The sequence below is a fragment of the Arachis ipaensis genome, chromosome B5 (genome assembly GCF_059453495.1).
Source record: "Arachis ipaensis isolate K30076 ecotype BB chromosome B5, ASM5945349v1, whole genome shotgun sequence".
Classification (NCBI taxonomy): Eukaryota; Viridiplantae; Streptophyta; class Magnoliopsida; order Fabales; family Fabaceae; genus Arachis; species Arachis ipaensis.
This window is the reverse complement of record NC_142440.1, coordinates 63292995-63320057: the sequence shown is the minus strand read 5'-3', so window position 1 is coordinate 63320057 and position 27063 is coordinate 63292995.

Here is a 27063-nt window from a genome sequence, read left to right as displayed (position 1 = left end):
TTGTGCATAACTATAACAGTTGCCAAAGAGCTGGTAAATTGCCTCATGGTTATGCCATGCCCCAACAAGGGATCTTAAAGATTGAGTTGTTTGATATATGGGGTATTGACTTCATGGGTCCTTTCCCACTATCATACTCAAACACTTACATTCTGGTGGCAGTAGACTACGTATCTAAATGGGTGGAAGCAATTGCCACACCCACTAATGATACCAAGACTGTGCTGAAGTTCCTCCAGAAACATATTTTCAGCAGATTTGGTGTTCCCAGAGTACTAATCAGTGACGGGGGAACCCATTTCTACAATAAACAGCTTTACTCTGCTATGGTTCGATATGGAATTAGCCACAAAGTAGCAACTCCGTATCATCCACAGACAAATGGACAGGCTGAAGTCTCTAATAGAGAACTAAAGAGAATCCTGGAACGGACTGTAATTGCCCGTAGAAAGGATTGGGCAAAGAGCTTGGATGATGCTCTATGGGCATACAGAACAGCATTCAAGACTCCTATAGGAACCTCTCCATACCAGCTTGTGTATGGCAAGGCTTGTCATCTGCCCGTGGAAATGGAACATAAAGCCTACTGGGCAACCAGATTCTTAAACATGGATGCTAAGTTAGCTGGTGAGAAAAGATTGCTTCAGCTAAATGAGCTGGAAGAGTTCAGACTCAATGCTTTTGAAAATGCAAAAATTTATAAGGAAAAAGCAAAAAAATGGCATGACAAGAAATTGTTATCCAGAGTCTTTGAGCCAGGACAAAAAGTTCTACTATTCAACTCTATGCTCAGATTATTCCCTGGGAAATTAAAATCCCGGTGGAAGGGACCATATGTGATTACAAGAGTGTCACCATATGGATATGTTGAGCTTCAAGATATTGATTCTGACAAAAAGTTCATTGTCAATGGACAGAGAATCAAACATTATATTGAAAGCAATTTTGAGCAAGAATGCTCAAAACTGAGGCTTGAATGAAGCTCAGTAAAGGTCCAGCTAAAGACAATAAAGAAGCGCTTGCTGGGAGGCAACTGACGTCGGGATTTTTGTCAGTAAAGAAGTTCATAAAAACAGTCACGTTGTAGATATAGTCTCTAAACCGACAGAAATCCCTTCATACAAATGTTTGGGTGTCACAAGTAACAAACCCCTTTAAAATTGTTAACCGAGTATTTAAACCTCGGGTCGTCTTCTCAAGGAACTGCAAGGAAGTATGTTCTTATTATTGGCTATAAAGGTTGTAATCGGGGTTTAGAAGGTGAGAAGCAAGTGATTTGAATAACAAGTAAAGTAAATGGCAATTAAAATAAATAAATACTGTAAAGCAACTTTTGGCAAGGTAAGAGAAATTAGAAGTCCAACTTAGTTATTCCTCTCAACAATAATGAAAGTTGAATCTTAATTCCACTTAGTCAACCTTTACTAAAGCAAAGGAAAGTCAAGGGACTAATTAGTTTGACCTTCGAATCCTATTTATTTCCTAAGAAAAAGTTGGGATTATTGAAGTTCAGTTCAATTAGCAAGATAACGATTATCAATTATGCTGAGTTTAATAATGTTGAGTTACTGATTTCTTAACCAAGACCAAAAAGGGAAAAAAGTACATTGTTGGAATAAAATGTCTTTAGATGGAAAGCAACAATAACACTGATAAACCCCGATTTTGTGGTTTATCTTGTCTTATTTTGGGGGATTTTATCACCTTTTCTCACATTTATTCAATGAAATAGCATGGTTTTGCAATTCTCCCTTGATTTGTGCTTAAATGTGATAACATGCTTTTTAGGCCCTTAAATTGGTAATTTTAATCCACTTTAATTCCATTCGATGCCTTGATGTATTTTTTTGAGTGATTTCATGTTCATAAGGCAAGTATTGGATGGAAGAAGTGAGAAGAAAAGCATGCAAAGCGGGAGAACACGTGAAGAAATGAAGGAACCGGAAAGCTGTCAAGCCCGACCTCTTCGCACTCAAACGACCATAACTTGAGCTACAGAGGTCCAAATGAGGCGGTTCTAGTTGCGTTGGAAAGCTAACATCCGGGGCTTCGAAATATTATAAAATTCGCCATATATTGCTTCGCGTCAAGGGGCGCGCATGCGCACTTAGCGCGCGCGCGCCGATGCTGCCGTGGCCCATTAAAGTGAATTCGCCCCCAGCGAATTCTGAAGCACTTTGGGCCCAACCCAACTCATTTCTGATGCTATTTCAGCCAAGGATTGAAGGAGAGTCAACACACTTAGTCATAGTCTAGTTTCATTATGCCTTAGCTTAGTTTCTAGAGAGAGAAGCTCTCACTTCTCTCTAGAATTAGGATTAGGATTAGGTTTAGTTCTTAGATCTAGGTTTTAATTCATGTTTTCTTCTACTCCTTCTTCTTAATTCCTTATTGTTACATTTATCATTCTTCCATTGTTGTTATTACTCCCTTCTACTTTGTTTGTGGATCTACTTTTGCTCATCCTAATTTCTTTTAGTGTAATTTGAAGTAATTCATTTAGATCTTGTTTCCTTTGATTGTTGTTATTGATTTCTTACATTCAATTGTTGTTAGCTTTTACGCTTGTCACAAATTTACTATGCCTTGCTTTTATGACTTCCAAGTATAGTTGGATCTCCTTTTAATTCTTGCATTTTGTGATGTTTACTTTTCTTGCATTTTAGGTGTTTGTTAAAATGCTTCCTCTAGTTTTTGAGTAGTTTTCTTTGCTCTTGGCCTAGGCTAAGGGAATTGAGTGACCTTGAGTCATTGGGTCTCATTGAATTGGTGATTTGAGAATCCTGTGTGATTAATTTGAAGCTCATTGACGCTAACCCACTACTAAGCTAATTAGTAGATAGGTTAGGACTTATGGGTGGATATGATCAAGCCTATTTGACGTACTTCAAGCCTAGGAGTAGATATTACGTACTTAAGGCTTTGGAAGTAGACTTAATGGGTTGGCCTCTCATAATTATCAATATTTGGTATGTAGACAAAGATGGTGATCTCAATTACCTAAGTCTTAGCCAAGAGTTCTTTATCTTGCTTTCTTTAATTACTTGTTTAATTTACTTTTCTTGCCATTTATTTTCTCACCCCTTTTATCAACCGAAAACCCCCTTCCCCTTCATAGCCAATAAGCATACACTTCATTGTAACTCTTTGTGAGATGACCCGGAGTCCGAAATACTCCGGTTATAAATTCATTTGGGGTTTGTTCTTTGTGACAACTCAAATTTTTTATGTGGGAATTGTTTGTTGGTTTGGAGCTATGCTTACAACGAGGTTCTTATTTCTAAAAGAGAAATTCTAGACCATCGAGCAAAACTCGTTCATCAAAATGGCGCCGTTGCCGGGGAGTTGCAATGGTGTTATGTTATTGGTTATTGTATATATGTGAATATTGTGAATAGCTTGATTTTTGGATTGCTTGTTAGTTTTTGCTAGTTGTAGGACTTAGTTTTCTTTATTTCTTGTTAGCTTTTGTTTTTATTTTCTCTTTCACTATGAATTCTCACTTTGGCTATGAGTGTGATTACAACTATGTTGTAGGAAATGGGAACTTCAATGAAGATGTGCATTAAGGATGGGATGACCAAAGGTGGGAGGAGCCATATGCATATGATCAATCCTCTTGGCAACAACCTCCACCAATGCACTATGAAGAAGAGCCATTCTATGATGCATATCAATCCAATGGCTATGGTGAATCCTCTTGTGACTTCCAAGAACCACCACCATACACCTATGAGCCATATCCCCAACATAACCATCAACCATACTCACAAGCCACCTTTCACCAACCATCTTCATATGACCCTAATCCATACCCACCACACCAACAATCATATGAGCCACACATAAAGCCACCACCATTCCAGCATCAACATTTTCAAGAGCTACCTCCTCCATATTATTACCAAGATGAACCACCTCCAATGTATGAAAATTTCCAACTACAAGATGAATACCACTTTCCACCACAACCTCCCATGGAAGAATACTCATATCCTTCAATCCAAGAGTCATATGATCCTACTCATGATATCCAAGAAGAACAAGAGTCAAGGGATCGTTTCAAGGAGACATTGGATCAATTTCAAGCAACCATGGAATGTTTTGAGCAACAAGTGGAAAGAATGGGGAATATTGAACCACCACAACCCTGCCAAGAAGAACCACCTTCCGACTATAATACCTTTCCCTCAAACAATGAACCATCTCTTCCACCATCACCTCCCGATGAAGCCTCTATGCTAGAATTAAGGGATCTTGAATCTCATATCTTAAGGCAACACAAGGAGGATGAGAAGAATTTTGAGGAGTTAAGAGCAAAAACGGCTATCATGGTAGAAGCCATTAGCAACATAGTCTCATCCCGCCTAAGCCTATGCGATCAAGGCACTTCCATTGTGGAATGTGGAGAAGCAACCAAGGAGCTTAGCGAAGGAGTGAACTTGAAGCTCCAAGGTGAAGAAGAGGAGTTAAAGCAAGACATGCAACAAGAGGAGGAGGTTGGGATTATTGAACAAGAGGAAGAAGTGGTTGAAGACTTAGGATATGCGGAACCTCCTTGGGAACATAGAGTTGAAGAAAACCCCTCCAACATGATTGAAATTGATGCTAGGGAGGAAAGTGCACACCTTCCAAGGCATATTCCATATGAAGTCTTGGATGGGATAGACCAAGCATTAAGTTCCCTTGGTGATGAAGATCAAGTATCAAGTCTTAGTGGTGAAGAATCCTTTGAGCATGAAGAACCTTCTCCCAAGGAGATGGAAAGCACTGTGGAGGTAAATCTCTCTTGTCCTCCCGTTTGTGATTTGAGTAAGGGAAAAGGTTTAGATAAAATTGTTGAACAAAGGATTGAAATTAAGAGATCTTGTGAAGAGGTGGAAGTCCTTAGAAAAAGGAGGATGGGAATTGAATATGTTTTAGCAAGACCCTTGGAATCACCTTTGCCTAGGTTGCCATCTACACCTTCATTTGAGTGGATGAAACTCATTTCTATTATCTTTGTTATCCCACTTGAATAAGGCTTGCTTGAAACGGAAGGTCAACTTAGGATGCTTTGTGGGATGAAGCGTAAAAGAAAGATGTTTCGTGGTTGGAGTTGCGAATCAAGGCTCATTATGGTTGAAGCTTCAAAGAGCAAGGGTTGGACTAGTGCTCAATCGGATGGGTCTAGGAGGATAGTTTGGTGCCTTCATGAGAATTCATCTCTCTTGCCACCCGGAGGAAATCACCATGATCAACTCAAGGATGGGTGTGAAAACAAAGTGTGGGATCCAGGATCGCACAAGGAAGATCAACTTTGGGAGCCTATGGTTTGTGAAGAACTCCATCAAAGCTTGGAGTTATTAACTTTGAATGATGAAGCACAATGGAAGTCCAAGCATTGGTGGATGTTTGATAAACCCCATTTTGAGGGTTTATCTTGTATCAATTTCAGGGGTTTTATCAATGATTCCACACGCTTTTCATATGAAAATACAAGACTTTGTGTTCCTTTCCTAACTTTTGCCTCATGGATGAAAACATGCTTATTTTGCACTAAATTAGATACATTTCTAATCTTCTCTTGATGCCGTTCGATGCCGTGACCTGTGTGTTAAGTGGTTTCAGAATATAGGGCAGGGATGAACCGGAAGAGAGAAGGAGAATGGGCGCGAAGGAAAGGAGCATGAGAAATTGAGCTTTGGAAACTTCAGCAAGGGCGCGTGCGCGTACTTGGCGCGCCCGCGTGGATTGCGCAGCTAGAAGTCAAAGCCAGAAGCCAAGCCACGAGCCGGCTTGTGTAGCGGCTAGGCTATAACCCCCATGGGCACGCACGCGTACGCTGCGCCTCCGCTCACATTGCAAGATGCCCCAGTGGCGCGCACGCGTGCTTTGCGCGTGGGCGCCGATGCTCGAACATGATTTTTTTTTTAGAAGTCACGTGACCTGGGCGTGGAGACAGTTGGAGATCTCATCTTGGGGGAAGTGCCTTGGCGGGAAGAGCTTAAGAAGACCAAGGGTTGAAGGGTTAAGGACTTTTGGCTCATTTTTTAGATGGTTCTAGATTTTTTTGGCTATTGTTAGTTACACTCTTGGGTGGAGAGAGAGAGAGGGAGATTCCAAGCTCTCATTAGGGTTCATCTTCATCCATTTTCTGAATTTCCAATCACACTTTGGTGAAATCCATTGCAATTCTCAATTCATTTGTTCATGTTATAGATCTTCTTCTCCAATCTCAATTAGTGCTTGTAATTGCTCAATCCTCATAGATCCTAGATTCAACTTTGTAGTTTTGGATTTTTTTCAATTTCTTGAGAAGCTCATTTCCATTGTTGTTCTTTGTTAATTTGTTGTTAGTTCCTTGTGTTGAAGCACTTTCAATTCTACTTCCTTCTCATTTTTTTACTATGCCTTTTTTTCCTTGCTCATCAATTGTTTGATAAAATGCCAACATTAGTTATGGAGTAAAAGTTTCTTACTTGGCATAGGGTTTGAGTCAATAGAAAGAGTTGAATAGTTTATGTCAATTGTTGATTTGGAATTAGAAATTGCTAATTGACTTGGAGTGCACTAAAGCTAGATTTCCCTAAGGTGAAAACTAGGACTTGTGACTCAAGTTAGTTACTCTCATTTGACTTTCCTCTATACCTAGGGGTTAACTAAATGAAGCAAGGCCTAATTGTTGTCATCATTGACGGGACTATAAGGATAGAATTTCTAATGCCAACCCTAGGCCAAGTCTTCTAAGAATTGATTGCTTGTTTGCCATTTATTTTGCTAAACCTTCAAAAGAACCACAACAAGTCTTCCTAATCGATAAGATGCATGCTCTAGCAATTCCAAGGGAGGACGACTCGGGGGACTAGTACTCTCGGTTATAGATTGTAGGATTGTTTGATGCGAAGTTTGAATGTCGATTAGACTATACTCACGATTATATCCATTATTGAATTCTATATCGGCATGATAAATTTCGTTTATCAAAATGGCGCCGTTGCCGGCGATATTGCTTAGTGTGCCATGTTATTGCTTAGAGTAGTTATGTGTGCATGCATATAGTTGCATTTTTTTGTGATTCTTTGTCCAAGTGACTAACCCCTCATTGTTACCATGAATTTCACTTCCCCTTCATTCCATGATGCGTTCACAACCGAATCCGAGCTTAGTCCCCTTTGATCCGGAAATAGAACGAACTTTGTTTCATATTAGACAAGCTCGGAAGCGGTTAAGGTTTGGACAAGGTGAAGAGGTTTTCACCACCTCAACCACCTCACTAAAAGTGAACATTGAACCGTCACTCAACGAAGGCAATAATCATTCTCCCATCAAAATCACTAACAATTCTTTTCTTGTTTTAGGTACTAACGCCATGGATGCTCCGAGGAGAGTTACTATCAAGGAAGCGGGTGCACCGGATTACATCCTTCAACCCCTTCATGTAACTCACCCCAATTTGAATGCAAACTTTGAACTCAAGACCGCTTTGATCAACCTCCTACCCAAATTTCATGGGCTTCCCGCACAAGACCTTATTCGACATCTCAAGGACTTTCATCGTATATGCTCAACAACAAGACGGGAAGGATCCGATGAGGTTGCTATATGGTTGTTTGCTTTCTCTTTCTCTCTTAAGGACAAGGCTAAAGAATGGTTCTACACTTTATCTAGTGAAGTCACCTCCGATTGGGACTTGCTTAGACAAGGATTCTTGGATAAATTCTTGCCCCCGGAGAAGATGGATAGGCTAAGGAAGGAAATGTCTTGTATTGTACAAGGTGAAACAGAACCACTGTACGAGTATTGGGAACGGTTTCGTAAGCTATTAGACGCATGCCCTAATCACATGCTTGACACTCAAGTATTGCTTGGATACATATATCAAGGGATGCGAGAACAAGATAGAACCCTCTTGGACACCTCTAGCAATGGTTCTTTGTCTAAATATAAAACAGCGGAGGAGGCATGGCAACTTATCATTGACTTAGCCGAATCCAATCAACATATGAGACGAAGAGTCAACCGCCCAAGAACCGTGAATGAGGTATCCACTAGTAGTGAAACCACCACTCTAACCAAATCCTTGAGCGAAATGACATCCGTCTTGAGGCAACTCCAATTGAGCCAACAACAACCACAACAACCTCAACCTCAACCTCAACCTCAACCATATCAACAACACTCTCCACCCCCTCAACAACACAATCAACAATTGGTCCCTCAAAAAGTGTGTGGCATTTGTTCTTGCTATTCCCACTACACGGATGAGTGCCCAAGCCTTCAAGAGGACAACACTTTGGCGGCTACCCACAATTTCTATGACCGCCCAAATCAAGGGTACGACCAAGGCGGTAATCCTAACCAAGGGCACCCTTATCAAGGAGGAAGCTACAATCAAGGGAGTGGGTACCACAATCAAAATTGGAGAGACAATCATCAACAAGGAAATAGGGACAACAACAACAATGGAGGAGGTCAAAGATGGAACAACAATTCACAAAACCGGCCACCATACAACCAAAACAACCCACCATACAACCAACAAAACCAACAAAGAAACTACCAAACATATCAACCACCACATCAAAGACCACCACCCAACCAATCACAAGCTCCTCAACTCACATATCCAACCGCCCCCTCCAACCAAGATGAAACACTCCAGACCATCATCCAAGGCCAAAAGGAACTACAAAACACACTTGCTTCCGGTCTCACCGGCCTCACCTCTACACTACAAGCTCTTCTTGCACGAATGGACACATCATCAAATCCCACTCCTCAACCCCCAATCCAAAGCGTCATTCCCTCTCAACCTCAACCCAATCCTAAGGGGGGCATCAATGCCATCACCCTGAGATCCGGAACACAATTAAAAGAGAAAGGAGCAAAGGATTCAAATCCCATCACAATCACTCAGGAGGAGGAGAGAATAGATATAGAAGAGGTAGTGGAAAAGGAGACACACAAGTCATAGTTGAGGATGAAACTCAACCAACAAAAGAGACCCCCAAGACCAAGAGAACCTTGGAAGAAGAAATTGCTCAACCACTCCCATTTCCAACACTTGCAAAGAAAGCTAGGAAGCGCATAGAACTCGACCCCAAAATGGTAGAAATGTTCAAGAAAGTTGAGGTAACCATCTCCCTCTTTGATGCTATCCATCAAGTTCCTAGATATGCAAAATTCCTTAAAGATCTATGCATGAACAAGGATAGAATTCTTGAATTGGAAACCATCCCATTGGGGAGTTCTATTTCCGCTTTAATGGGAGCATTGCCCGAGAAGTGTGATGATCCGGGCCCTTGTATGGTCACTTGCACTGTCAATGGAGTTCAATTCGTAGATTGTATGTGTGACCTCGGAGCATGTGTTAGCATCATGCCTCTCTCCGTCTACCGGGTATTGAAGTTACCACCACTAAAAAGGTCGACGGCGAGATTTCTCCTAGTGGATAAAAGCATAATAACCGTGACGGGTGTTGCGGAAGATGTATTGGTGAATATCAAAGGGTTGGTATTTCTGATTGACTTCTATGTCCTTGAAATGCCATCAAGTGAAACCGAGAGAGCATCATCCATCCTACTTGGAAGACCATTTTTGAGAACTTCTAGATTTAAGCTAGATGCTTACTCGGGAACATACTCATTTGAGATAGATGGGAGAGTCGTGAGTTTTAGCCTAGAAGAAGCAATGAAGCATCCACCGGAAAATCACTCTCTATTCCGGTGTGACCCAATTGACAACATTGTCTCCGAAGTGCACCTTGCAAAGTTAGATGAGAAGTACATGATTGAAGAGGCAAATGAAGATCCAAGCAAATTAAATACCACACACCATACAAACCATCCGGAAACCCAAACATCCAATCGTGACAAAAAGATGGAATTGAAGCCACTACCTCCCCACCTAAGGTACTCATATCTTGATGAAGCCCAAAAGCTCCCCGTGATAATCGCACAAGAGCTAACTCCTTAACAAGAAGAAAAATTGCTAGAGGTATTGAGAAAAAATAAAAGGGCAATCGGGTGGAGTTTGGCGGATCTAGTGGGAATAAGCCCCCAAGTATGCGAGCACTGCATATTCCTTGAAGAAGGAGCAAGACCGGTCCGACAACCTCAAAGGAAACTTAATCCAACCATTCTTGAGGTGGTGAAAAAAGAGGTCACTCGGCTACTTGAAGCGGACATCATCTATCCTATCTCGGACAGCGAGTGGGTAAGCCCGGTCCAAGTGGTGCCAAAGAAATCCGGGGTGACCACAATCAAAAATGAAAGCGGTGAACTTATAGCAACAAGAGTGCAAAATTCTTGAAGAGTATGCATAGACTACCGAAGGTTGAATGCGGCCACAAGAAAAGACCACTTCCCACTACCGTTCATCGATCAAATGCTTGATCGACTAGCCGGTAAATCATATTATTGCTTTCTTGATGGTTACTCCGGATACTTCCAAATACACATTGCTCTAGAGGACCAAGAAAAAACAACATTTACTTGCCCCTTTGGAACGTATGCTTACAAATGTATGCCATTTGGCCTATGCAACGCACCGGCAACGTTTCAAAGATGCATGATGAGCCTATTTGCGGACTTTCTAGAGCAATGTATGGAAGTCTTCATGGACGACTTTAGCGTGTATGGTGATTCATTTGATCATTGCTTAGGTAACCTTGAAAAAGTCTTAGAGAGATGCAACAAAACAAACCTTGTCTTAAATTTTGAAAAGTGTCATTTCATGGTCAAACAAGGCATTGTTTTGGGGCACATAGTTTCAAAAGAAGGCATCTCCGTAGATCCGGCAAAAATAAATGTCATATCTAGTTTGCCTTACCCCTCTTCCGAGAGGGAAGTCCGCTCTTTTCTTGGACATGCAGGATTCTACCGGAGATTCATCAAAGACTTTAGCAAGGTAGCCCTACCTCTCTCTCGACTACTGCAAAAGGACACTGAATTTGAGCTAAGCAAGGAATGTATGGAAGCATATGACAAACTTAAAGTGGCATTGACACAAGCTCCTATTGTGCGAGGACCGAATTGGGCTCAACCATTTGAAATCATGTGTGATGCTTCGAATTATGCGATAGGAGCCGCGTTAGCACAACGCGAGGGTAAGATTCCCTATGTCATAGCTTATGCTTCAAAGACACTAGACGGAGCCCAATCCAACTACACTACTACCGAGAAGGAACTCCTAGCTATTGTTTTTGCTTTGGACAAGTTCCGAGCCTATCTTCTTGGTTCCAAGGTAGTAGTGTTCTCGGATCACGCAGCACTAAAGTATTTGTTGGCCAAAAAGGAATCAAAACCGAGATTAATTCGTTGGGTGCTTTTGTTACAAGAATTTGACTTGGAGATCAAGGATAGGAGTGGTTCCCAAAACTTAGTGGCGGACCATCTAAGTCGCCTCGAACACATAAACGACGACACCACTCCTATCAATGACTCCTTTCCTCTAGATAGTTTGCACGCAATCTCGGAAGTAGTTCCTTGGTATGCCCCAATAGCAAACTACTTGGTTTCACGCACCTTTCCTCCCAATCTCAACAAACATCAAAAGGATAAGCTGAAAAGCGAATCCAAATACTATGTTTGGGACGATCCCTATTTGTGGAGGTGTGGAGCGGACCAAATAGTGCGACGGTGCATACCTCAAACCGAATTCCAAGCAATCTTGGATGCTTGCCATTCTTCCGAAGGAGGTGGCCACTACGACCCCCAAAGAACGGCAAGAAAGGTCCTTGATTGCGGATTTTGGTGGCCAACCCTTCTCAAAGATTCTTCCCTCTATTGCAAATCTTGTCCCCAATGCATTCGGTTTGGAAATATTTCTAAGAAGGACGAAATCCCCCAACAAAATATGCTTTTTTGTGAAATCTTTGATGTATGGGGAATCGACTTCATGGGACCATTTCCAAATTCCAATGGCTTTCTCTACATCTTGTTAGCCGTCGATTATGTGTCAAAATGGGTGGAGGCAATCCCCACCCAGACGGATGATGCCCATGTTGTTTATTCTTTTGTGAGGAATGATATCATTTGTCGTTTTGGCTCCCCAAGAGCAATCATAAGTAATCAAGGATCCCATTTTTGCAACAAAAAAATGGACGGCCTCATGAGAAAGTATGGCATCATACACAAAGTCACCACGGCCTACCACCCTCAGACAAACGGCCAAGCCGAGGTGTCTAACCGGGAAATTAAACATGTGTTGGAAAGGATTGGGAAGCCGAATAGGAAAGATTGGAGCGCTAAACTCTCCGATGCACTTTGGGCATATCGAACGGCTTACAAAACACCCATTGGCATGAGCCCTTTTAGACTTGTATATGGTAAAGCATGCCATCTCCTGGTAGAAATTGAACACAAAGCTTATTGGGCCATAAAGGAATGCAATATGAGTTTGGGTGGAGCCGGAGTAGAGAGAAAGCTTCAATTGGCGGAACTGGAGTGCTTGAGATTAGAAGCCTATGACAATTCTAGACTCTACAAGGAAAAGATGAAAGCCATTCATGACAAGAACATTAGGAGAAGGGAATTTAGACCCGGTGACCTAGTGCTCCTTTACAACTCAAGGTTGAGATTACTACCCGGAAAGTTTAGATCAAGATGGGATGGACCTTACCAAGCAGAGAAAGTAGAACCTTACGGGGTCTATCACTTGCGCCACCCATCAAGTCCGGACATTTTCAAGGTGAATGGGCACCGTCCCAAATTGTACCATGGTGAGCAAAGAAAGAACTCCAAGGAATTTGAAGTGTTCCTCTTGAGGGATGCATCTCTTGAACAAAAGCTTTGAGCTAGTGGACGTCCAACTTAAGGACGGTAAACAAAAGTGCTAGGTGGGAGACACCCCACCATGGTAAGATCTACCATTTGTACATAGCCATTGAATTCTTCTTTGATTGATACTTGCTTACTACTTGAATTCATATTTGGTAGCTAGGTGATCGATGAAGTTGTAGCTAGATTTCGTTTCAAATTTTGTTTCATTTGTTGAGTTCATTTGGTACTTTATCATGTCAAAACATCCTTCTATAGTACCTAAAGTGGTTGTTTGGAGGGTTGGAATGCTGAAAGTGGTGCAAGAACATGCAACTTTGAAAAAGGCACCCTTCCGCGCGTGCGCGCACATAACGCGCACGCGCCCATGAAGCATTTCCGACCATCCACGCGGACGCGCGATGTGCGCGTCCGCGTGGATTGCAAGAAGTACCCCTCCATACATATTCCAGAGAGTTAGGCCACTCTCACGCCCGCACCATGCCTGAGGCACAGGCCGCTCACGCGTGCGCGCACAGGGCGCGTACGCACTCCTTGACAAATCCTCAGATCGACGCGCTAGCACACCTCGCGTGCGCGCGCCGATCGCCCCTGTGCACTCCTGATACATATTCCAGAGAGTTAGGCCACTCTCGCGCCTGCACTAAGCCACCAGCCCACCACCTCTGCCGCGTGCGCGCACTAGGCGCCAACGTGCCCACATGCCCGCAACGCGAGGCACGCGCACGCGCCCATGCCGCGCACGCGTCCCTTGCCCCTGTGCAATCCTGGTACATATTCCAGAGAGTTAAGCCAACCCCAAGCCCATCTCAAGCCTGGGGCATAATCACATTGCCGCGCGCGCGCACCGTGCACGCGCGCGCCATCACTCCACCCCGCTTCCCTGCGCTTGCGCGCCCCGTGCGCGCACGCGTGGGTGACCGACGTAAACATAATAGGGAGCACACTTGCTCCCTTCATTCTTCTTCTCCCTTTTTCTTCTTACCTCCTCTACTACCCATTTACCTACTACTATTTCTCCTCTCAAACAACCACCCCCTACCATCACCTCCGGCGACCACCCACCTCCGGTGGCCCCTACATTGCCCCCTCCATTCTCCATCATTCCAACCCACAACTTCCTCCCCCATACCCTTTTCCATCTCTCTCAAGGTACTATACTAGGCTCCCATCTTGCTCTACTTCTCTCTTTTGCTTCTTAGTCAGTTAATTTCATTCTCTTTTAGGTAGTCTCTTTCTTTTCCCCCCCTCTTTTGAGCCCCTCACTTCCTTGGGGTGTGTTTTTTAGCTCCTTTTCCATTTAACTCTTCATAGGCACTTGGGTCATAACTTCTCTTGCATTGATGGATGAGATGTGTTGCATGATTTTCTTATAACCACTGTGCATTGTAGTGATTAATGTTGGTTTGTGGAATGTTACATTGCTCCCCTCCCCCATCTATTTACATACTACAAAAGGATGCACCCCAAGTGTTTGAAGAAATGCATACATGATACTTTTTGAACTCATTGTGACTCTTGCTTCTTAACTAGTCACTTTTGGGTGCACCTTCACATTCTACAATCCACCCACTCACCATTTCATAAATTGCTTCCCACTTTTGGTATTTGAGGGTGTATGCTTCTCATGCCTTTTCCTTGCATGCCTACACTACCCCTATACCACATGCCAATGATTTACCTTGCTCATCACATGTTATCTTCGTTACATGTTGCAGCTGTCATGTAATAAGGATACCCATATTCTTACGGCACAATTTCTCATTTGCATAATCATATTCAATTACGCTTCTTTGGGTTTGATGTTATCTCCTTTCTTTACTATCATAGGATGGTCATCAAAAAGAGCAACGGGAAAGCCCCAAAGAAGCCAGCATCCAATAGAGCACGCCAGGAACTAACGGCCAAGCCACTCCTAAAGAGGGCTAAGGGCCCCGTTGATGTTCTAGAGAAGGACAACCCTCCGAAGGATCCAAACAAGTTCCCTAACCGCTACTGCGAACTTGTTTACTCAAGGATGATTGAAAGGAATTATCACCCAGAGCCTCTTCTAGTTCTCCCGGCCCACCTCACTTCGATAGTGATGCCACACATTGACCGGAGGCAATGGAGGTTCCTCTTGAGGCAACCCAAGGAGGTCAATTTATCATGGGTGGTGGAATTCTACACCAACTACCACTCACCCCTTCTCACATCAATCTTTGTGCGCCGGAAGCAAGTGTCAATCACAGTGGAAGCCATCCGAGGAGTCCTTGGGATTGGGCCGTTAGCGGATGGATATGATGCCTATCAAGAAGTCTTGACAGCATGCGACGACCGTGAGTTCGATTGGAACGCAGTCCTCCGCGTAATTGCCTCACCCGAAGCATGTTGGATTCGGGGGACCATAAAGCAAAGACCAAAAGGTTTAGATGCACGCTTCCTCACTCAAGAAGCCACGGCATGGGCCCAAATTCTAGCTCACTACGTGCTCCCAAGCACCCATGGGTCATCCATTACCGCCGAGCTTGCCTTATTGATATGGTGCATCTTAACCGAGAAACTGGTCGACATTTCGCATGCCATTCACCAATCCATGGGGCGCATTCATGCCAAGGGAAATCTACCATTCCCCGCTATGGTGACCGAATTAGTGGCGGCAGCCGGCGTCCACCGAGAGACTAAGGATAGGAGGACCTCAATCCCGGTCGAGGGCGATGTTATTCCGACCAAGAGGTGCCTCAAGCCTCCGGAAGTCACCAAGGACATTGGACTGCCCACACCAACTCGCCACACCACTACATCATCCACGCCACAAAAATCGGCCACCCAACGCCTTGAAGACCTTCACAAAAAGTTGGACCGTTATGAGAGGCGTAACCAACGCCGATATGCTCACGTGAAGAAACTTCTAAGCATTGTCACCCCACCCATGGAGGAACCAGATATCTCCACATCCACCACAACTTCAAGCGGAAGTACCGATGATAACGGAGATGAAGGACACTCGGGACTCGGCCATTGCCACCCATTGCGCATCACCTCTAGCACGGAGGACCGTGCTAAGTTTTAAGTGTGGGGAGGTCGGCCGACCGATCTCCGTAGGTAACACCCAAATAAATTTTCGTTTTCTGAACTCCTTTGTAGTAGGATAGGTTGCATGTTTAGGTTTTCTTTGATATCATTTACATGATAAGTTTACTTGGTTGGAACAATGAAACTCTCTCTTAGGAAACTAACACTTTGGGGCAACCTTGACATTGCCAATTTTGAATATCTTGATGCCAAACTTGCTTGAAGAACTGTATTTTGGAACATGAATTTTGAGTTAAGAACACAAGCTAGTGAGCTTTGAGCCTTGTTTTGTGGCTACATCTTATAGTCACTTATTCTCCTTCTTGTGTGCAATTGTTTTCTCTCTATGAGTGTAATCCTTGCTTTGTTTGAGTCTATATGTCCATTATTCCTTGTATTCATGCATTTATATGATTGAGGCCATTACTTCATTAGCCCACCTACCAAATAGCCTTACCCTCTATCTTCCCTTGTTAGCCAAGAATTGAGCCTACGCTTAACCCACTTGTTCTTTAAATTAGCACATTACAAGCCTAAAGCGGAAAACCATAATTGTCCTCATTTGGATCTTTGATTAGCTTAGGCTAGTGTGTGTGTGAGTATCATTCAAGCGTGGGAACCTTGGGACATTGGGGGAATAAAAGGGGCAATTTTATATTGTTATTGAAAATATTAGGAATTGGGTACATACTCATGTATTGGTCAGATGTAAAACCTTATGCATTGATAAAATGAGAAAAACAAATGAAAAAGAAAATAGAAAAAAAATAATATGAAAAGAAAGAAAAAATAGAAATAAGAAAAAAAAAGAGAAGAAAGGAATAAAAAAGGGACAAAATGCCCTAAAGCAAAGTGCAGCTTAATAAGATCAATGCGTAAGTGTTGTGAAATGAAAAAAAAAAAAAAGAAAATACATGAGTATGTGAAAAAGTGAAGAATGGGTAGTTAGATTAGAACTCAATTGTATAGGATGTCATAGGTTAGGTGGAAAGTTTAAAGCTTATCAAAGATTCAAATTTCAAGCTCACTTAACCATATATGCATCCTAACTTAACCCTAGCCCCATTACAACCAAAGAAAAGACCTCATGATAGATGTATGCATGCAGGAAATATATGTTGATTGATTAGATGAGGAACAAATCTTGGAAAGCATGATTAGGAGAAAATTGAGAGAATCAACCCTAGACACTCGAGCGAATAGAGTGTAAACACTTCCGGTGAGGGTTCGAAGGCTCTAATTCATGATTCCCGGCTCTCATGAGCATGCTTCATGCGAAGTTGCATATATTGCACTTGATACTCAAAAATTGGTGAATCCCATATATTGACCGCCACCGTGCCCTATATGCTTGCATATATCTTAGGAAGGTTGATTTGTTCCTAACCAAGTAGATGGTAGCACTAGTCGTAGTTGCATTCACGTAATTAGGTTGCACCACATGAGTCTTATACCTCTATGATCCTTCGGTCTTTTGCGTTTCTCTTGCATTTCTCTAAGCATGAGGACATGCTAGAATCTAAGTGTGGGGAGGTTGATAAACCCCATTTTGAGGGTTTATCTTGTATCGATTTCAGGGGTTTTATCAATGATTCCACACGCTTTTCATATGAAAATACAAGACTTTGTGTTCCTTTCCTAACTTTTGCCTCATGGATGAAAACATGCTTATTTTGCACTAAATTAGATACATTTCTAATCTTCTCTTGATGCCGTTCGATGCCGTGACCTGTGTGTTAAGTGGTTTCAGAATATAGGGTAGGGATGAACCAGAAGAGAGAAGGAGAATGGGCGCGAAGGAAAGGAGCATGAGAAATTGAGCTTTGGAAACTTCAGCAAGGGCGCGTGCGCGTACTTGGCGCGCCCGCGTGGATTGCGCAGCTAGAAGTCAAAGCCAGAAGCCAAGCCACGAGCCGGCTTGTGTAGCGGCTAGGCCATAACCCCCATGGGCGCGCACGCGTACGCTGCGCCTCCGCTCACATTGCAAGATGCCCCAGTGGCGCGCACGCGTGCTTTGCGCGTGGGCGCCGATGCTCGAACATGATTTTTTTTTTAGAAGTCACGTGACCTGGGCGTGGAGACAGTTGGAGATCTCATCTTGGGGGAAGTGCCTTGGCGGGAAGAGCTTAAGAAGACCAAGGGTTGAAGGGTTAAGGACTTTTGGCTCATTTTTTAGATGGTTCTAGATTTTTTTGGCTATTGTTAGTTACACTCTTGGGTGGAGAGAGAGAGAGGGAGATTTCAAGCTCTCATTAGGGTTCATCTTCATCCATTGTCTGAATTTCCAATCACACTTTGGTGAAATCCATTGCAATTCTCAATTCATTTGTTCATGTTATAGATCTTCTTCTCCAATCTCAATTAGTGCTTGTAATTGCTCAATCCTCATAGATCCTAGATTCAACTTTGTAGTTTTGGATTTTTTTCAATTTCTTGAGAAGCTCATTTCCATTGTTGTTCTTTGTTAATTGTTGTTAGTTCCTTGTGTTGAAGCACTTTCAATTCTACTTCCTTCTCATTTTTTTACTATGCCTTTTTTTCCTTGCTCATCAATTGTTTGATAAAATGCCAACATTATTTATGGAGTAAAAGTTTCTTACTTGGCATAGGGTTTGAGTCATTAGAAAGAGTTGAATAGTTTATGTCAATTGTTGATTTGGAATTAGAAATTGCTAATTGACTTAGAGTGCACTAAAGCTAGATTTCCCTAAGGTGAAAACTAGGACTTGTGACTCAAGTTAGTTACTCTCATTTGACTTTCCTCTATACCTAGGGGTTAACTAAATGAAGCAAGGCCTAATTGTTGTCATCATTGACGGGACTATAAGGATAGAATTTCTAATGCCAACCCTAGGCCAAGTCTTCTAAAAATTGATTGCTTGTTTGCCATTTATTTTGCTAAACCTTCAAAAGAACCACAACAAGGCTTCCTAATCGATAAGATGCATGCTCTAGCAATTCCAAGGGAGGACGACTCGAGGGACTAGTACTCTCAGTTATAGATTGTAGGATTGTTTGATGCGAAGTTTGAATGTCGATTAGACTATACTCACGATTATATCCATTATTGAATTCTATATCGGCATGATAAATTTCGTTTATCAATGTTCAAGGATGGATTCAAGCACAAGCCACCTTGATGAAGAGCTCCCCATAAGTCCAACTTAAGGACAATAAACAAAAGTGCTAGGTGGGAGACAACCCACCATGGTAAACTCTTTCCCTTTTCCTCTTTGTAAATATTAGTAAAATAGGTTTAATTCTTTGTTTTGAATTGTTTAGTTGTGTTTAATTGGGAGTTTAGTAGGTTAAATAAGGTTTATTGATATTTTGGAAGCTGTTTGGAGGTTTGGAATGCTTGGATTGGTGCAAAAACATAGAAAAAAAATTTTTGAAAAACAGAGCACCATCCACGCGCACGCGCACTTTACGCGTATGCGTACCCAAGTGTTTTCGGCCATCCACGCGCACGCGCCATGTATGCGTACGCGTGGATTGAATTTTTCCACCCTCCATACATTTTCCCGAGAGTTGTGCCTGGAGTGTGCCAACTTTGTGCCCAAAGGTACGCGCACGCGCAGCTTGCGCGGACGCGCCACTCTCGAAATAACCCACCGTCGCACATGCGTGTCGTGCGCGTCTGCGTCGCTTCCATTTCATCCATCCACGCTTACGCGCACATGACGCGCACGCGTGGATTGCCCTGTTTCACTCACCTTCTTTTCTTTTCCTCTTTCCATTTCTTTCCTTCTTCTCTTCTCTTTCCACCCTTCAATCATCATCCAACACTACCAAGCATCATATAACACCATTTTTTTAGTTAGTTAGTTAGTTTAATTTTTGATTTCCATTATAAGTGTTGGATTACTAATCTTGTTTACCATTTACTGCTGCTTATTACTAATGGGATGTTAGTTTAACATCATTGTTGTTATTGTCATTGTTGGATTCCTTTGTTGAGGTTGCAATTTATTACTTGGTCTTGAATTTTCATGTTGAACATTTGTGAATACCAAGTACTGGTTACATTGCCTTCATGCATCTTAACTCTTTGAATTGCATGTTTTGGCCACCGTGCATTCATCATCTATTGTTAGGCAATTGTACATTATCAATGCATTTTTTTAGGATGCTTGTTCTAATTGATCATCACCTATTTCATGCATTGAGTTGTGGAATTGTGAAATTGGATCGAAGGCTTACCTAGTGACATATTTTTGAGCTTTCTAAGCTTTGTGGACCATGCTTGCTATGTGATTGATTTTCACTTCTATCTTCTTTTTCCTAAGTCCCATAGCATCCATGTGTTTCACCTCTATGTCACTTAGGTGTTGCAACAACTTCAATATGTGTCATTGATTGTTGTGTGAGTTTCATATACCATTTTGTTCACTAAGTCTACCTACATATCAATCAATGTCCATGCACTATCCAATTTCACAATGGCTTGATTAATTGCTTGAATGCTTTTATACTTCTTCACTACTTGTTGGGTTGTTTTAGCCTACAAGTCTTTTAAAGTATCTCAAGCACACTAGAATGAGTGAAGTGCATGTTTTATTTTGTATAATTGTGACATGATTTTTAAATACTAGATATGAGTTCTAAACCGCATGCAAGTTAGAACCCATACAACTATTTTTCATTATTGTCACACCAATTCACCCACTCAATTCTAGTGATTCACCTCATTCCAACAATTCACGCTTCCTTGCTTTTGTATTTTCTCATCTTACGATGTTTATTTTGTTTTTCATGATTGATGCACCACAAGCAAAAATGGAAGCGGGAGGAAGAACACGCAGCAACCGGTTGACCTACCAGCTGAAGGTAGTAACTCAGAAAGTCGCCGTACCCCCTTGCTCATCTTTGAGTGCACCGAGGACGGTGCAAACTTTTAAGTGTGGGGAGGTCGTCCGACCGTTCGGCATTTTTGGGTGACAATTTCTAATCCCAACACTTTTGCATTTCATTTTAGATTTTTAGTTTCATTTTCTTATTTTGCATTTGTATATATTAAGCTTAGTCAAAATCATGATATTTTCCAAGGATTTTATCCATAGGGCACCCCAATTGATTGAAAAAAAAATTTTAGAACTTGCTTGAATTATATATTTTGTGGAACATGATTTTTGAGCTAAGAACACAAGCATGTGAGATTTGAGCCTAATTATGTGGTTACACCATACATAACCACTTATTTTCATTCTTGTGTGCATTATTCTCTTCCTATGATTGTAATCTCTATTTTTTAGAACTTGCTTGAATTATATATTTTGTGGAACATGATTTTTGAGCTAAGAACACAAGCATGTGAGATTTGAGCCTAATTATGTGGTTACACCATACATAACCACTTATTTTCATTCTTGCGTGCATTATTCTCTTCCTATGATTGTAATCTCTGATTTGTTTAATTCTATATGTCCATTATTTTGTGTATACATGCATTTATATGATTGAGGCCATTGTTCAAATAGCTCACTTACCCAAATAAGCCTATCTTTTATCTTCCATTGATAACCAATTTGAGCCTATGCTTAACCCATTTGTTCTTAATTGTAGCACATTACAAGCCTAAGTGAAAAACAATAAATGTCCCTTGTTTGGATCTTTGATTAGCTTAGGCTAGTGAGAGTGTTTATCATTTGATTTTGGGAGAGTTGGAAACGTTGGGTAGAGATAAAGGTGTATTTTTATATTTGTGTTGAGAATCTTGGGAATTGGGAACTTACTCATTTATTAATCATGTGTAAACCATATGCATTGATGTCTTTGTATATATTTTAGTTTAAAAAAAATGAATGAGAAAACAAAAAGAAAAAAATATATATACATATAAAAAAAAGAAGAGAAAATAAATAATAGAAAAAAAAAAAGAAAGACAAAGAATTGCAATAAAAAGGGGACAAAATGCCCCAAAGCAAGGTTCAATAAAAGTCAATGCATATGTGTGGTGACCAAAAATAGAATGCATGAGTGTGTGTGAAAAGTGAAAAATGGGTAGTTAGGTTTGTTTAGAATTGTATAGGTTGTCATAGGTTAGGTGGGAAGTTTAAGTTAATCAAAGATTCAAATCTCAAGCCCACTTGACCATATGCATCTTACCTTGACCCTAACCCCATTACAACCTATGGAAAAGCCCTCATGATATTTGTATGCATGCATGAAATAATTGTTGATTGTTAGATGAAAAATAAATCTTGGAAAGCATGATTAGGGGAGAATTGAGTGAATCAACCCCATACACTTGAGTGACTAGAGCGGATACACATCCAGTGAGGGTTCGATTGCTCAATTACATGTTTCCACTCATGATCATCTCTTTTCTTGCAAGTTTGTAAAATCTTTTTAATAATTCAATTCAATTGTGGATTGAGTGATTGCTATTGCCTTAGCCCTTGTGTTTGTATATGTATTCTTGGGAATTGATTTATTTTGACTAAGTGGATGCATTCATGTACTTAAATTGCATATAGATAGGTTGCATGTAGTTAGTTTGCATTGAATAAATGTTGATGTCCCTTTGCTTCTTTCTTGATTTTAGCATGAGGACATGCTTAGTTTAAGTGTGGGAAAATTTGATAAACCCCAATTTTGTGGTTTATCTTGTCTTATTTTGGGGGATTTTATCACCTTTTCTCACATTTATTCAATGAAATAGCATGGTTTTGCAATTCTCCCTTGATTTGTGCTTAAATGTGAAAACATGCTTTTTAGGCCCTTAAATTGGTAATTTTAATCCACTTTAATTCCATTCGATGTCTTGATGTGTTTTGTTGAGTGATTTCATGTTCATAAGGCAAGTATTGGATGGAAGAAGTGAGAAGAAAAGCATGCAAAGCGGGAGAACACGTGAAGAAATGAAGGAACCGGAAAGCTGTCAAGCCCGACCTCTTTGCACTCAAACGACCATAAATTGAGCTACAGAGGTCCAAATGAGGCGGTTCCAGTTGCGTTGGAAAGCTAACATCCGGGGCTTCAAAATGATATAAAATTCGCCATATATTGCTTCACGTCAAGGGGCGCGCACGCGCACTTTGCGCGCGCGCGCCGATGCTGCCGTGGCCCATTAAAGTGAATTCGCCCCCAGCGAATTCTGAAGCACTTTGGGCCCAACCCAACTCATTTCTGATGCTATTTCAGCCAAGGATTGAAGGAGAGTCAACACACTTAGTCATAGTCTAGTTTCATTATGCCTTAGCTTAGTTTCTAGAGAGAGAAGCTCTCACTTCTCTCTAGAATTAGGATTGGGATTAGGTTTAGTTCTTAGATCTAGGTTTTAATTCATGTTTTCTTCTACTCCTTCTTCTTAATTCCTTATTGTTACATTTATCATTCTTCCATTGTTGTTATTACTCCCTTCTACTTTGTTTGTGGATCTACTTTTGCTCATCCTAATTTCTTTTAGTGTAATTTGAAGTAATTCATTTAGATCTTGTTTCCTTTGATTGTTGTTATTGATTTCTTACATTCAATTGTTGTTAGCTTTTACTCTTGTCACAAATTTACTATGCCTTGCTTTTATGCCTTCCAAGTATAGTTGGATCTCCTTTTAATTCTTGCATTTTGTGATGTTTACTTTTCTTGCATTTTAGGTGTTTGTTAAAATGCTTCCTCTAGTTTTTGAGTAGTTTTCTTTGCTCTTGGCCTAGGCTAAGGGAATTGAGTGACCTTGAGTCATTGGGTCTCATTGAATTGGTGATTTGAGAACCCTGTGTGATAAATTTGAAGCTCATTGACGCTAACCCACTACTAAGCTAATTAGTAGATAGGTTAGGACTTATGGGTGGATGTGATCAAGCCTATTTGATGTACTTCAAGCCTAGGAGTAGATATTACGTACTTAAGGCTTTGGAAGTAGACTTAATGGGTTGGCCTCTCATAATTATCAATATTTGGTATGTAGACAAAGATGGTGATCTCAATTACCTAAGTCTTAGCCAAGAGTCCTTTATCTTGCTTTCTTTAATTACTTGTTTAATTTACCTTTCTTGCCATTTATTTTCTCGCCCCTTTTATGAACCAAAAACCCCCTTCCCCTTCATAGCCAATAAGCATACACTTCATTGTAACTCTTTGTGAGACGACCCGGAGTCCGAAATACTCCGGTTATAAATTCATTTGGGGTTTGTTCTTTGTGACAACTCAAATTTTTGATGTGGGAATTGCTTGTTGGTTTGGAGCTATGCTTACAACGAGGTTCTTATTTCTAAAAGAGAAATTCTAGACCATCGAGCAAAACTCGTTCATCAAACACAAATTAAAGAGAAAGCAATCAATAACTGAAATACCTCAATTATCATTAATTCAGATAACAATCTGTAACATGGAATAATTCATAAATTAAATTATAAAAGTAAATAATCAACTCAAGTGCTAAAATAAATAAATAAAAGTGAAAAGGGAAGCTTAAAACAAGAAACATAAAACCTAGATCGAGAGTCACTCTTAAAAACTAAGAGAAGTCCTAAATCCTAACCCTAAGAGAGAGAGGAGAGAATCTCCCTCTCAAAACTAAATCTAAATCATGGAAAATAGTAAAAAAATGCGAGCTCATTTTAAAAGAATGCATTCCCCCACTTTATAGCCTCTAGTCTGTGTGTTCTGCACCTGGATCTGGGCCAAAAGGGCTTCAGAAATCGTTGGGGGCGTATTCTGTAAATTCTGATACGTGGCTGATAAACCCATATTTCATGAGTTCTTTTGTGCTTAATTTGAGTGATTTATACAATACTTCACCTACTTATTCACATTAATTGCATGGTTTTACTTTTCCTTCCTTAATATGTCATATTGTGAAAAACATGTTTCCTAAGCTTTAAAAATTAATTATTTTAATTACCTTTATTTCCATTCGATGCCGTGATTAGTGTGTTGAGTAGTTTCAGATTTTCTAAGGCAGAATGACCTAAAGGATGGAAAAGGAAACATACAAAAATGGAAGGAGAAAGCAAAACGGAGCTTTGAAGGAAACTGGTATTCACGCGATCGCATGGATGACGCGATCGCGTGCCAAGCACGAATCAGCAGCGACGCGGCCGCACAACTGACGCGACCGCGCGCCTTAAGCAGAACGCACATGACGCGGTCGCATGACTGACGCGACCACGTGACAAGGAAAAGCTCCAAATGACGCGACCGCGTGACCCACGCGGACGCGTGACAGAGGCCACGTATCAGAATTTACAGAATACGCCCCCAGCGATTTCTGAAGCCCTTTTTGGCCCAGATCTAAGTACAGACAGCATAGACCAGAGGTTATAAAGTGTGGGAATGCACCCATTCAAAGAGAACTCGCATAATTTTAGTTTTCAATGATTTAGATTTAGTTGAGAGGGAGATCTTCTCCTCTCTCTCTTAGGATTTAGGATTTCTTCTTGTTTTAAGAGTGACTCTCAATCCAGGTTTTATATTTCTTTGTTTTAAACTTCCCCTTCACTTTATTTATTTATTTCAGTATCTGAGTTGGCTATTTACCTTTATAATTGGATCTATGAATTTCTTCCATGTTGCAGACTGTTATTTGAATTAATGATAATTGAGGTATTTTCAGTTTATGATTGTTCTCTTTGATTTAAGTTACCATTGCTTCCCATCTAAGGATATTTTTATTATTCTATCAATTTTACTTTTTCTCCTTTTGGTTCTGGTTAAGAATTCAGTAACTCAACAGTTATTAATCTCAATATAATTGATAATTGTTATCTAGCTAATTGAGTTGAACTTAAGTAATCCCAACCTTTTCTTAGGAAATAAATAGGATTCAAAGGTCAATTTAATTAGTCCCTTGACTTTCCTTTACCCTAGTAAAGGTTGACCAAGTGGAGTTTAGATTCAACTTTCATTCTAGTAGAGAGAGAGATAACTACGTTGGACCTCCAACTTCTCTTACCTTGCCAAAAGTCTGCTTTACAGTATTTATTTATTTTAATTGCCATTTGCTTTACTTGTCATTTAAATTACTTGCTTCTCATCTTCTAAACCCCGACTACAACCTTTATAGCCAATAATAAAAACATACTTCCTCGCAGTTCCTTGAGAAGACGACCCGAGGTTTGAATACTCGGTTAACAATTTTTAAAGGGGTTTGTTACTTGTGACACCCAAAACGTTTGTACGAAGGGATTTTTGTCGGTTTAGAGACTATATCTATAACGCAACTATTTCTATGAATCTCTTTACTGGTAAAAAATCCTAACGTCAAAATGGCGCCGTTGCCGGGGAACTGCTAACGTGTGCCTTATTATTGGTTATTGTAAATATTTTTCTTTTGCTTGTTTATTTATTTTTGTTTTTCCTTTTTTTCTTTATTTGCTACTATGAACTCTCACCCTTCTCGCTTTGAGTTTGGTTCTAATATTGCTAAAGGAAATAGAAGTTACAGCAGGAATGTGCATCAAGGTCAGACCAATCAAGGATGGATGGAACCAAGAGGATCTAATCAACCCTTTTGGCAGCAACACCCTCCGAGATATCCTGGACATAGACCATTCTACCGTGCATACCCAGCTCAAAGACATGGTGGACAACCTTGTAACTACCAACAAGCCCCACCCCGTGCATATGAACCATCCTTTCAACATAAGCTCGAACCACCACACTCACAAGCTTCTTTTCACCATTCGCCATCATATGATCCTTCCTTACCCCAATACCAATCCAATCGTTCCCAATCATCACCATTTTCCTTTGTATCATGTCCAAGTCCGGCAAATCGCGAAGTAGAGGATCGCCTAAAAGAAACAGTAATTAAATTTCAAACAACCATTCAACAACTGGAGCAAGCACTAATTCAATGGGCCACTAGGCACTCAAATATACAAGGATCAACCACAGCTCCATGTGGACAGCCCGATGAAGAGCGTAGCATGAAAGAAATACTAGAGACTCCAGTGAACAAGACAGAGAATGAATTCGTACTAGAACAAGTGGAAGAAGCTGTCATTGTTCAAGAAGAAGAGTTGGTTGAAGATCTAGGAGATGTTGAACTTCCTTGGGAATCCAGAATTGAGGAAAACTCCGTCCAAGATGCTACAATTGATGCTAAGGAGGATACCGTACAATCTCCAAGGCAAGTCGTTTACGAAGAATCAGATGGAATAATCCAAGAAGCAAATTTCCTTGATGATGATAGTCACAAGTCTAGTTCTCCTAGTGATGAACTTGCGTCCGCAAGTGAATTCTCTGAGATCGAAGAATTTTCCCCAAGTGAATATGAAGATGATGCGGAGGAAGATTTCTCTCA